Source organism: Sinohyriopsis cumingii, chromosome 1, assembly GCF_028554795.1.
Source record: "Sinohyriopsis cumingii isolate HCF-2022 chromosome 1, ASM2855479v2, whole genome shotgun sequence".
Lineage (NCBI taxonomy): Eukaryota > Metazoa > Mollusca > Bivalvia > Unionida > Unionidae > Sinohyriopsis > Sinohyriopsis cumingii.
Window position 1 is genome coordinate 108,062,278 of NC_142961.1, and position 14,976 is coordinate 108,077,253.

The 14,976-nt window shown below is 33.8% G+C and overlaps 1 protein-coding gene across 1 annotated transcript in view; it reads left to right on the plus strand.

Annotated features, from left to right (window-relative positions):
- The first annotated feature begins 796 nt into the window (after window positions 1-796).
- Window positions 797-14,976, plus strand: part of LOC149807556 (excitatory amino acid transporter 3-like) — a 49,235-nt gene continuing 35,055 nt past the window's right edge. The window contains exon 1 of the mRNA XM_089967717.1: window positions 797-931. The gene's annotated coding sequence lies outside the window, so the exon portion shown is untranslated. The remainder of the gene's footprint in view (window positions 932-14,976) is intronic.

Here is a 14,976-nt window from a genome sequence, read left to right on the forward strand (position 1 = left end):
ATATATATATATATATATATATATATATATATATATATATATATATATATATATATATATATATATATATATATAATGTTTAGCTAGCATGCATTTCCTGATTATTGCTATTCAATTTGTTCTTTATGAAGAAAGTAAGGACTAATTGATTATCGTGCACATATTTTCTTACCCTATATCATAAAAGAAATTTTCAAAAGTGTGTTAATGTCAGCCTTAAATCCCTAATAGATTCGTGAGTTTGTGAGTTCCTCAAGGAACACTAAACTACGTAGTCTGTTCATACGCGATGTTTGACATTGTTGTGACATTTTTGTTTCGATATGCCAACATACCAGACTGTTTCTCCCAAACCGTTCAGGTCTAGATACTCCTACAGTAATAAAGTTAATTGTTATGATTTTGTTTATAGTCGGTAAACGAGATATTGTTTCTTATTATGTAATGCAACTCAGACTCGATATAACACTTGTCTCATATTTACCGTCATCTACTTACATGCGTTTTGTATTCATGAGCAGACATCACTTTGTTGTTCCATTCAATAACTCGGCGATAAAATCTAAAAGTTACAAAAATCCAACAAAAAAATAAAAATATAAAAAATATGCGTCACAACAATATGCGTAATAGCATCATACTGTCATAGATTGCGATGATCTCATACATATTTATACACATAAAATAAACCATCGTGTGGCATTTATTTTGGATTGTATTTCAACAAATATGGTAATCTCGCGTAAATGCCACGGATCACCGCCTCCGACCTTGATTTAACAGAAGAAAAGAGTCTTTACCTAGAACATATGATCAGCCGTGTCTGTTGCTGTCAGCTGGATAAAACTGAATTTTGTGCAAGAGTTTTGAAACGCAGTAGTTCACTGTATGAAAAAAGTTGGTCGTTTGGAAAAAAAGTTTTCGTGCTCAGGTGAGTACGTTCCAAATATATTTAGATATTTAGTATATGCTGTTTTAATCGCATGCTTATAGGTGTGAATTTTAAACATGTTGTACAGCTGGCACGTGCCGCATCAAGGTGGAAGAGTGATTTGTTTGAAATCGTTTCAGTATAATTTATTTATCTTGCAGTTTACAATATATATATATATATATATATATATATATATATATATATATATATATATATATATATATATATAGCAAATCTTTACATAAATTAATTGTTTTGTTGTAAGTAAAAAGTGTGAATCGATGTAAACTCTAGAAAATGTATACATTTACCTAGACTATTTATTATAAATAGCTGTGCCCGTTATGTTACAGAGTGTGTATAACACGCTACTTCACAAATACAACGAGAATTCTGAACATTGGAGGATGCAAAATGTGTATGTGTTATTTAACCCTTGGTGTTGAAAGCTTCTGTTTCAGAAAGTCGTGTAGTTTTTTGCGATTTAGATATTATTAATTGCTGTTATGATATCATTTCTCGAAATCACTCTTTGAACACAGTCGGAACAATAGTTTCCCAATATTTCCTTTCAAACATAATGCAGCAAGTATATCCTGGAAGTTTTCATTATTGCATCTGAAAACTGTACGTGGAGATATACCGATTCAAAAACCTTTCAAATGTATAAGTATATTGTAATGCTGCTGACGAGAAGAATAGTGTGGATACAGCAAAGGGAATCATAATGTTTAAAATGGGTATTCACGGTTTATAGTTTCGTTCCAAATACAGCTTTCAGCTTAGATTATTCATATGTTGTTTTCACGAATGGAACGACACTGGCGGCTCTTCCGCTGGATTGAATTGGTATGAGGATTTGGTCACAAATTTACTCCATCGAGACTTCTTCCTTTTGAGTGTGTTTCTTATCAATAACGTATAGCGTTCGTATTTATATATTTATATAAATATATATTTATACATAGTAAAGGGCATTGCTTTAGTTGATTGGACCGTAAATATGGTGATTTTATTTATTTCTTTTATTAGTAATTCAACTTCGACCACTTTTACTATGTTGATTTCTGTTGCCAAACTTCAACCAGTCTATTCTATGCACAGTGTATAACGTGTTGTTATAATGTGTTGTTAAATATTACGTCTTTACAAAATGAAAACGTTTTTGCATGCATCCAAACAAGGTAACTGTTATACAAAATGAAACTTTCTGGGTCTGTCAAGTTATATGTATATAAACTACATGAAACTGTAGTTTGAGTCTCATGTATAGAGAGTGTCTGAAGTACAGTATTCTACATTTGTGTACCCGTACCTCGTATTTTCATGACAGTTCAAACAAAAGGAAACCAAAACAAGAACAATAATACAGTTACAAAAACCGCGCCGTTTAAAAGTTGACCCTTGGGAATGGTTTCGTGGCGAATGGGGTTCACAGACCAGGTATTCTGGAACAGCCACCTACTCTTTGCATTTCTTTTGCTTGAAAAAAGAAATTATATCGTTATTGCTATTTTTTAAAACTAGGTGGTAAAATCTAATAGTATAAATAAAGGCTTATTGTGACAACAAATGACAAAATAGCATGATAATATCATCGATCTTACAACGTTATACACATAAACTGAAATACTGTGCTTTATTTATTTAGCCACTAGGTTATATTTATTTTGTAATACATCTGATATATGTACGGTAAGAGCGAGTCAATGCATCGGTTCACCTTCTCCGAGCTCGATTTAACGGAAAGAAACAGAATTTATCTAGAACATGTATTCATTTGTCCCTTAATGTCGGCCGGGTATAATCGAAGGGTGGGCAAAGGTCGTAAAACGGAAGGAAAGAGAAAATTTAATATGTCTTGTCTGTTCCTGTCGGCTGCGTAAGACCCGAATTGGGTCCATGGTTTTAAAACCACCTAGTTTATTTTATCAAAAAGTCGTTTTGGAATGCTAGTGATGGTGTCATAAGAATGTTATGGATAAATCAAAGGGGGGTAATAATGTTTTAAATATCTTTTGCGTACCTTTCCCATAAGAGAGTACTAACTTTCTTATTTGTAAGGAGATAAGGAAATTGAACTTTGTAAATATCGATTTAATTCCTTTTTCCTCTAATATTAATTTAAATTTGACCACCGTTGCTAAGTTGTTCTCTTTCGCTGGAAATTTATTAATATATTTAAAATTATATGTGTGACGCACGTCGTCACGTTCCAAATAAAACGTTTCCGTGTGCATCTAAAAAGTGTCCCAGGTGAAATGCATACACAGGGAATGTAATGGGTTTTTCCAGTTGTATGCAGACGGCATTAATGTACTTAGTGTGCTAGTAGCTGTGGATGTTGGTCAGTAGAGTGGAGTACATGCATATGACATACATAGATATCCAGGAACCACCACGCCACAAAATTGCACACACACACACACACACACACTCGAGCATATCCTTCATTAGGAGGACTTTGTAAATCCACATACATTAGGAGGTCCACCTCAGGGAAAGCATTTATACGCTTCCTTTATAGAGGATTTTATTTGAATTTAGACGAAAACATGTTATCGGGATCTAGATGGTTTGAAAAACTACATTTTTATTGACTCATATGATGTGTTTCCACATGCATTGGGAGAATGACACAAACACGGTAAATGGCATACACTACGGGGACACATGTTTACCCACCGGTGGTCCGTTACTCTCGAGAGGACTTTGCAGAATTACCTCCTCCTTGTCCAAGAGAAAATTTCAGAATTCCATTTGCTTCGTAAATTTTATTTATTTCATTGATCTATGTTTCCAATTTTACTTACTGAGGTATAAATAAAACAAGAAACAATAAAATATATAAGTATATACATTTTCCCTGTGGTTGTTTTACTTTAGTATAAGCCCTTCCGATGATTTCAAATGACCCAGTAACAGCTAAATATCACTTGTCATTGTTTAATTTTATGAGACAATTTAAAAGTTTAGGAATATTATGGATACACAAAAGGCAACAAAAAGCACGCGAATACACAACAATAAATTGTTTTGGCAGTAGCATATTTTAAAATTGTCAAATTTTGTCAATTTAAGACTATACATTACTTGAGAAAGGTGAGCTTAAAACTGTTAAATATAAGGCAGCCAGAATCGTCACCAATACAAAAAATAGTAACTACTGAAGTTGTGTGTCGAGAAAAATAAGACTGGAAAATCATGGATTCAGACTACAAAAACACCAACTTATATTTCTATGCAAAATGGCAACTGGTTCAAAGCTTCCTTAATTATAATATCTCCAACTGCACCAGTTGTTATTGACACCGCGTATGACGTAAATAGCTTCCAATCAATACAAGCTGAAATAAGTATTTACTACAACTTTTTCTTCCTTCAGTCATCCGACAAAGAAACACATTATCTATCAAGGCTCATTAAAGCGACTCCATTCATAAAAGGTTCATTTAACAATCGTTACAATCATGTTCCCAGACACTGTTTTTGGGTAGAACGAAATATCAAAGTTTTCCTCCACGACTTAATACAAATTGCATCTCAATTAATGAACACTCATTTAAAATGTATTGATATGGATTACCTCTATATTGATATTTAATTGAAGAAAGTATACAACACATATTTTTCTCTTGTGAATATTATCCAGAACAACGCCATATAATGGTCCGAACCTTATTCTATATGGTAATTTAACTTTAAATATCTGAAGTTTGGTGATACAATGCTCCCATATGAAATAAGCATTCGTGGTTTTAGGTTAATCAAAATTTGTTTGACAATCATGCTTGCTGAGATTAGAACAACCAAACTTTCGCTCAGAAATCAGACCACAAACAGACGATATTTGTTTTTGATAAACTGAGTTTTCGACTAGCTGTTTGTCTTTGTTGTGGTGTCATTTGGCGGTTTGAAATTTTTAGAAGGATAGAAAGGATGTTATTGCATGTGTTTAAAACAGTGCTGAAATTCATAATTCAGTATGATTTTGTTTTTCATTTCTTCCGTCTGTTAAACATGTTTGAAAATGATTTATACCGTAGAAACTTATAAATTCTTAACCCAGGATCTATAAATGTCTCATTTCTAGAAACATAACTCCGGTGACCTAGTGGTTAGAGCGTCCGCTTCGGATGCGGGAGGTCACGGGTTCGAACCCCAGAAGAGTCATACTAAAGACATATATGATTTCTTTGCCATATTAACCATTAATTTTTTTTTAAATGCACATAATACACTGCGCAATACACTTTTAATTAACTTATAATATACAATCTTGAGACACATTTTGGTCCACTTTGGCCCTGTAAATGTTACACGAATCACATGGCTACTTTCTTATTCTAACGAAAGTCCTAACTCATTTTTCTATCGGGTGATCGCAGCGTTATTATCCTTTGGATGGTCAGCAGATAGTAATTTTGGCTCTTGTGTGCATTTGTTTAAATATTCTTTAAGAACTGTGTTGAAGGATTTTGGTTGATTGAACCCAATTTGTTCAACCATTTTATGTCAATGTTCCGTTTATCGTAGATTTTAAATTTTTCCTCGCGTTTGACGTTGACGTTACTGGTGGCGATCCTCCCTGGCTCAAGCTCTTATGCCCAATTTAAGGTAAGTTTACTTTGATTTCTGGCAGTACATATTGCTTCTAATAATTTAGTCGTTAAGAACCTGATTCGTGTTCGTATTTTTGGAACCGGGGGCAAATGAAGGGGCGGCGGTGGACTGTCTTATATATTTCAATGTTGTCAAGACGTTGTAAATTTGCAAAACAATATCAAAATGACTTGGCATATCTCATATAGGTAAAACTTCTATGATGTTTATCAAATGGATTGCTCTTATGTTTCCAGGGCTTCTACGCATGCAAATAAAATATAAATCGTTTTAAATGTTAACATATTTGAAGCATAGCGGATTTCCCAATTGAATCTTTTGGTTTCTAAAACTTGCATCCACCTTTCCTAACCACAACTTAATTTCGTAATATATTCAGCGTTTATTTAAAAATCTTCAGATAGTCAAAAGGTTATATATATATATATATATATATATATATATATATATATATATATATATATATATATATATATATATATAACTGTGAATGTGGAGCGAACAAAAGAGCAAAATTTCCCATTATTATTCTGGATAGTTTTCCTTGTCTGCACCAAACCGTAATTTTGTATTGTTTTACTCCTGTCACTGTGCGTGTGTGTGTCTTAGGTGTTCGTTTGCTATTGTCCAGTGAATAGTAACTTACTTTAGGTCGAGACATAGGAAAACATTACTCTTTTCTTCGACCTATATTCCAAAAGTGTGTGTATATATATATATATATATATATATATATATATATATATATATATATATATATATATATATATATATATATATATATCTTAATCTTTCTATACCATAACTTGATTCTAAAATCCTTTCCTATGCTGGAGACCGAACGTTTCTTATCCTACATTTTAATAAAGAGAGTAGACATGATAGAAGAGCAAGATTTTAATGCCCAAGGATGCGTATTCATGTAGGTTCCTAGTAATCAAATCTTTTTTTTCTTAAATGGATGAAAGACGGTTTCAAGGGACTCAGCACAGGCATAGTGAGTAGAATATGAATAATATATTTATTAAATAAATTTTGTTCTAGTGCCATCACACGACGAGTTGATGAGGTCTTTAACTAATAATGTTCATAAATTTTACAACTGATGAAAATGGTATGGCATCATCACGTAATTTATTTCAGTAAAAATTGAATTAATATCTTAAACAAATAAAATGCCAAGTTTAATAGTGTCAATAAATAATTACTTTTCTCTGCCGAGTCAACATTATTTCATTGTGTATCTGCCAACACTTATGCTTACAAATGACCAGTAACATGGCCGCATTCCAGAAGCAGTACACTGCATGGTATACTGTATGAGCATTTTAGGTATCACTGAATTTATTATGTTTCTTATGTATTTCTTTCATTTGTTCACAAATTTGATGAAATCTCAATGAAAAATTAGAGTAAAAGTACTAATTACTTTCTTAAAGACTACGACAGAATTCAATAACAGCTCAAACAGTGCTGTGAGACCTTGACTTTACAGCTATACAGTACGCATCAGTTTCCAGAACTTTCCTGAAGACTTACTTACAACTATTTTCAAGTTCATTACAAATAATGGCAAGAACTAGTATTTACAAAAAGTACAACACTTCTTTTTCAAGCAGACGAACCACCAATGAAACGAAAAAAGGTAATCCCTTAAGAACTTGCCAAATTTCTTATCAGGGAGCGAATGCAACCCGATTCTTTGGAAATAAAAATAATTAATGACGAAATCGGTGAGTAGTACTTTCATTATAAAAATTAAGCGAGGATTGAAATACAGGAAAGGGTGCTAAAGGAAGCGATCCACGCTCACTGTATTCATAGATGTTTACAGTCCATATTACAACTACAGCTAAGAGAATACAAACGTTTAAAATACATACTTCCCCGTATCTTCCAAAATCTGACCAAGAAAGTAGATGCCAAAGAATAAATGCATTGAACTAATGGCAACAAATGCCATTTCCGGTGTTACAAATTCGTTTCATTAGAATGTAGATAAATGTTTTGTCTTCATTTATATAAATCCAGCGTAATATTTGTTATTTACGAACGTTTAAGAAACAAAAAGGTATAATGTCACTACCTGTCTCCTTGCCAGGCTATTATAACAGTATATATATATATAGCATTAAGTTACTTACAATCCATTTAAGCTGGCTACTAAGAAATCTAAAATGTTGACAAATCATTTTTTCTCCATATTTTCAGCTATATCTTCTACATAAAATTAAAGTAACATATGACATGGTATTTTAGAAACTACCACCTCAACTCGAATCAGAGTAATGGGCATACAGTCCTATCACTAGGAACAAAGGTAATTCATCTTCGAAGTTAGATGCGAAAGCTCTAAGCTGTATTTACATATAGAGTAGATGCACACGTGACTAAAATAATGATCTAAAATGTTACGTTTTGTCGGTTACTTGTAGCTTTTGTGTCTAAATTCGATCGGTATGGTTTTTAATACTTTTGTCCCCTCGGGATAATACGAGAAATAAACATTGTTCGGAGCGCCATCTGTTAAAATATGTTTCTACTGACACACCTAATTGTTTACACAGAAAAGTCGTTTATTAATGTACATGGTGCGATTGTAATAAAGCTTTCATTTGCAAATTTGAAAGAATAAGAAAAAAATATGTGACCTAGTGACAGAGGCAGGTATATCCGACTTTTTATCATATATAGTACCCTTGACCTGTATTGACATTGAGAGGTTTTACATATTTCTGTTGTCGCAAAATCCGTTGGAAGTGACTTCGTGCTTTTGTTAGCACGTCTATCATGACTGTATTAAAACCTTGAATTATTTAATCTCTACATATATCCAATTTTTCATCATACACAATACACTTGAATTTAACACACACATCACCCTTGATCAATAGTGTCAATGACTGGTCTTATACACACATATTTTTACAATCTCTGGAAGCGACTTTTCGTTGTATTGTTAGATCGTCTACAATGACTGCAGTCCAGTTATTGAAATATTACAGGGTAAAACAGAATGAAACCTATGATCCAGATTAACGAAACCACGCTCCGACTGTGAGGAGACACTCTTATAAACACATTATGAATGACAAGACTAGCACATTTATTAAATATTATTATTATTATTATTATTATTATTATTATTATCTGAAATCACTAGCGTGTATAATTTCTGCAAAATGTATAATAACATATACGTAATCTCTATTATTAGTTGTTTGTTTAATATTATCATTCACACAAAAGGCCTTATCTTTTAAAATGTGATAACTAAAACAGTTCATTACTCTTTTTCTGAGCAGGAAATAAGTTTAATCAATTTGGAATTCATTAGCCATTTATCTTTGGTAATGTATTAGTTGAAATGAGTTTAAAAGCACCTCAACACAATGACCGTAATGGGGTAAGTATATTGCTGGGAAAAAAAAGAATCGTTTAAACAATTGTGTATTAAATTATTGTAATAAATTTGGAGTATGCGCATTTGGTTACAGCGCCCCGTTTTAAGGAATTCTTAGATTTTTGTGATAACTTGTCTGATTATTGGAATTCGGTGCAATGAAAATATTCCTTAGCCCGAAATAATTAGCCAATTACTAAGAGCAAACAAAGTGTTAGTGAGTTTCCATGATTCCATGGTTCACTAGTAGTGAATTCAGGTCGAAACCGAATAAGTGTTCCTGAATAACATAGTCCCTATTAAAATTTAGTGGTGTACATTGGCGGTGTGACTGCAGTGGCAGTATTGACGGTAGGAAACCGGTAAATTATACAAAGGAATAAATATGAAGGGACTATGCAGATACCGTTTATGTCGCTGTGGTGGCAAGCGTGATGCAGTTGTACTGGCGAAATGTGCCTGGAAATCATAGATTGACTGGCCTAAGGTGGCGTAGTTAAAATAGTTCCCTGTGTTAGGGGATAGTTGTATAGTTTCTACGGCGTGAGCTGCTGGCGGTACGGAAACCTAAGAGAAACCATGCAGATGTGCGGTTGATATATATATATTTAGCACGTTGTGAGATCTGTAGTCTTTTATTGATTTGAGTAAAATGTCATGCATAGAACGACACGTCAGGCTTTCTAATTTACAAACGAAGTTGTATAGAAGTCTTTTGATATTTGGGGTAAACTTGTGACTTTTAGCGGAATCGTGCCATGGTTTGACACCGCACGGTCAATCAAATTCCCCTGGCTTGTAACATTTTATTACACTATGTTCTTATTGGCTGAGAGATTTTAAATTGCTTTCCTTTATAGAAAAAGGGTTTCTCAGTCAATACTCTCCGTTGATAGAATGACATATACATATATCCAACCTTAGCATTCTGGTGCTTATGACTCCTCTGAAAGTTGAGCTTTCGGATATTTTAAAATGTTTTAATTTTGAACGTTTGTTAACATATTTGTAAAAAGTTAGAGAACAATGTTTACAACGTTCCGTACAACCGGTGTTTGCTAATGAAGAAAAGACGTATGAAAACTTAGCCAAATATATAAAAATAATGTGAATTATCTGCCACGCAGATACACGTCGTGAACTGCCTTATCCTTTCCAAAGTCAGTATTTTGATATGTTGCTGAAATAAGAATATAATATGTAATATAGAAGTATCTCAAGAAATGTTAATACATACAAATTTAATGGTTCGCAAAACAATGAAAATCATAACGTGTAGACAAGAAAAACTAAATTTACATAACTGATATTTAAATCATTTTGTTCCGATGTAATTTTAGAACAATTAGCTGTATGTTCAAACTTTGCATCAACAGTATCTTGTTATACCCGTCGGATCTCCATCAGCGATGTAACCATAACCGATAAGTTACATCCCCACTTAATCTAATCTAATATATATATATATATATATATATATATATATATATATATATATATATATATATATATATATATATATATATATATATATATATATATATATATATATACTGTTAGACATAATCTTGCAATGATGTTATCAATGTGATCTGGATTTGTAACGTAGTTTTAACAATTCTTCAGTCATATCGCTACGTGGTCTTCAGTTTGGCAGCTTATAGTGATGTCCAGGACTGGGGCATCAAACCGCAGACATGTAACATCATGTCCCACCCAGTCACATTATCCTGACACCAAATCGACCAGTCCTAACACCATCCTAACACCACCCTCTTAAAGCTGAGCGCCTAGTTAGGCATCTGCTAGTACCATTTTGATAAGTCTTTGGTACGATTTGGCCGGGGTTCAAACCCGCGACCTCCCGCATCCGAGGCGGACGCTCTAACCACTAGGCCACCAGAGCACTCTGTGATGAAGTTAAATTATGTTTTGTTTTGTTCTGTCATAAGTGCTAAAAAAAATTCCATAACTGTGTAACTGATATTAGAATTTGTAGCGGATACTATATAAGTAAGTTATTGTCTAATATGTATCAGTCAGAAAGGTAGAGCGAAGGACAGATAAAGTGAGAGCGAGAAATAGAGAATGCCGAATACACAAAAGCTACTTACGTTTTCAATCTTCTGTGTGTATATATACCTTCTCTGTGTATATATACCAACCATTTTATTAATATTTTGGTACTAGGATTATTTTGAATAAATAGTAAAGTACGTGTTTTATTTCTAAATATGTACAGCCTTCTCTACGAAACGAATTAGAAAATTATCACAATAGTTTTGTCTCTGACAGTCAACAACGTTAGAAGGAATAAATTTAAAAGAATGTATAGGAATCTTTGCTGATTAAACTGTTGTATTTTCTAAGGCAGGGGCATCTATTTGTGCAAAGGGCTACGTTTAGTTTACTGCATGTAAATTTTCACACAATCAGGAACTGTATAAACAGTCTTGAGTGTGGTAAAAGAAGTAGTTAGTTAATGCGCATGCCCAGGCAATTTTACGGTTGCATTATTAACGTGGTAATGATACAGCTACATCTAACAGTACGAAGCAAGATCAAAACGATCTTAAAGATGTTTTACATAAATCAGCAGGTATATTCAATTTCGAACATTCTTATAAAATTAAGCACGTTATGCTATATTAGAATATATTATCTGGTTTTCCTGTAACTAGTTTCAACGGAACTTTAACATCTTTTTAGCTATTGGATGTATCAGATATTGGATTTAGTACATTTCCCAAGACAATGTTTGGCTAGCCCTGGTTGGTATCCAGAACGGTACTTTTATTTAACGTGCACGATGCTCTAACAAGTGATCTGGCGCATGTTAATATTCTAGCAATTACAAATGAATACACTTTTATGCAGGCCTTACACCTGTATAAATTCTCAATTACTTGTATGAATGGAACCCTGGGAGACGGATGTAGCTATTTTTAATCATAGATTATGAAGATTAGAATGTGAATCGATAAACTGAGTTGCACAAGTGACACTTCTTCACTTCTTCACTAAACTATTTCTTATTATTATGGCAATCAATAGTACATCTCCATATTAGCAATGCATCTTTAACTGTTCCTTTTTATAATTAGGCTGAAAAGTAATTCAATAATTGGTGAGCCTTGGCGCCAGTGCAAACCGATTTTATCACTTTAATGCAAACAATGTTCTGAATAAACCACGACCTGCTTGGAAGTCAGCACAATTGATTTATTGCTACCCGTGTTGGAAACTGTACTACGTGGACTCATATCGTTTGTAAACGTTCTGAAAAGTAAATATGTGCTGAACATGACGGCTTTTCCCGTTGGGGATAATGGGATATTGACATAAGTGACGACAAGCAGTTTATGGGCACTTCACGGTATCTACGGTATCTACCGCCGAGAAATAGGAGCAAGTTGAGGTTGAACACAATATCTTGGACAGAATGTTTGACAATGGCTTCTCAGATGATGCTCGCGTGCACAGTGACACCAAACTTGGCACAGAGAGAGAGAGAGAGAGAGAGAGAGAGAGCAAGGACTTTTCGGCTACAAATTTGAATTCACAGTTTAAAAATGCAAAGTACAAATGATTCAGGGATTGATGACAAAACGTTAAAGCATTGTTGAAAATGCCCCCATATTGGGTAAAAACTTTACCCCATGTTTAAATCTTTGCAAATCTGTTTACTTTAATGAAGCCGGACGGCTTGTACAATGAACCAGAACATTAATAGTTATAGTTCCCAGCCACGGCAATGGCGACACTGGGAAGATACATTCAACAATATAAACAATTTTAACTACCGAATTTACCCAAAATAGATCTCAGTTTTAGAGTTTCAAACTTATGGTCTGCAGAATATTTCAGCAAATTTAAGTTAGGAACTTTTAATTTGTCTATTAATATTACTGATGACTCGAAAAGTTTTATAAAAGCAGACGATATACAACTGACACATGCTTGCAACATTAAGGTAGATACATCGAATACAGAAGCAGTTGTTTTGACTGTGATGCAATGTATAAGACTTACTTATAGTTACAATATTGTTGAACCTTTTCATGACTGGGCACATGCAGGGAAGTGTATGGCTATTTAGATTGAAAATTTTCCGACGTTTAAGTAGAAAACAATGAGAAGATAAAAGAACAATATTGTTTAGAAATCGCTTTTTTAAAATATCCACACAAAAAAATAATTAAAATTTTCCACATGTTAGATAGATATCGAATTTTCGTTTTCTTAATGAAATATATGCTTAAATTATCAGCTTTAATTTCAATGTATCAATACTTTCTTTAAAAAAGATAATCGATCTTCTTTATTCTGTTAAAAGGAAATATCTGATACATATTTGTCTGTGCTTACATACCTAACCTGAATCATGTTATTTCCTATTTACTCCTTTTCTGGATTGATGCATATGGGATGTGCATATTGTTATATATGGTAAATAAAAAGTAAATACTTACCAAACGAGAATATTATCTGTAACGCTCAGCAAAATCTTTTTTTAAAAAAAATCTTTTATTATCTTTTTATAACTAATGAGATCTGGGCAATCTGTTTTTGACGCTAACACAAAATGGGACATCCTTGTATCGAAGTGTGTCATCGGTATATTGGTGTATACTCTCGCCGATATTCCATATTTACACTGGCACACAGACTCGCACGTATATCCACAATGATGTACTTTATAACCCATTACACGTGGCCTTAAATTTTGCAGCTTTATACAGTTTCTTAATTCCATACCACAAAGCTAAAATATGTTAATTGATCACAAATTATTCGAGAGTATATTAGAGCTAAATATAAGATTACATACGTGTATACCGGGTAGTATGTCCTATGTACACGTGTGAAAACCACCAATTATTTCTTCTCTGAAGCATTAAATGACTGTTGAAAAACATGTTATTAACCAACAAGATGTGGTCTGTGTTTGTAACAAAGCAAAAGTAATCAAAATAAAATATCGGTTATACATTTTTAAGTATAATTCATTAATAATGTACTTGCTGTTGGGATGGCTGTCTAGTATCCGACGACACTTCAGCAAGGTCTTTAGCGAAGATCATCATAAGCTCAGGTCACGCAAAGCGACAAACGTCTATAGTAAAAGTAACTTTGGAACAAGAGCACATTCCCTCCTAATCAGAACTGATCATAAAGACAAAATTAGAAAACGGTTGGTACCATACCATAAATAGCAATACACCAGGGCCGCAATAGCAGGCTAAATTTATGATGGAAAAATTTGTCCGGACAAGCACTTTTCTTTCATCGAGGCGTAAAAGAGGTTTCTAGAACTCGTAGAACAATCGGATACCACACAAAGCTTCCCACGACTTGAAACTAGCCAGATAACCACGGCCCCGCCCAGAATCCATAGAGTAGCTCTAGCTTTTTTGGACCCGGCTACAGAGAACTCATAGCGACCAGCTCAAACACCACAATTAGCAAGGCGCCAACACACGTTCAGCAATGTCCCCACATCTAAAACTATACGACAGACTCAACAGTCGATTAGATATGTGTCCTTGTAGAAAATATTGAGACCACACAATTAGGAAAAATAAGTTCGACAACTAAACAATGGCAAGAAACTCGACAGTCAATTACAGCAATGTTGTTGTAGCAAAATACAGGGCTCCAAAGGTATCCCGGCAGTACCAGAGCCAATGCAAGGCAAGATACCTTCCTGACAACCTAATAAGAAATGGAATTCTAGTTGGTAAGAGGACGGAGGTATAGATCAAACAAGAGAACACTTTCATGTCTTTATTCAGAACCTCTAAGGATTTGGGTACCTATCGAAGTGAGACGTTGTATATATCATTCGAAAGACGATATGGACGAACGGCTAGACGAGGTCCGCCAAGTAAGCTATGTGAGCCATCCACCTAGAGAAACGTAAGTCCGAAATTCCGACATAGTGCATACTGACATGGGAAGAACATTCAAACAGATTGAGCTCTGGCCAACCAATGAGTATGCTCGCTTGAGCACA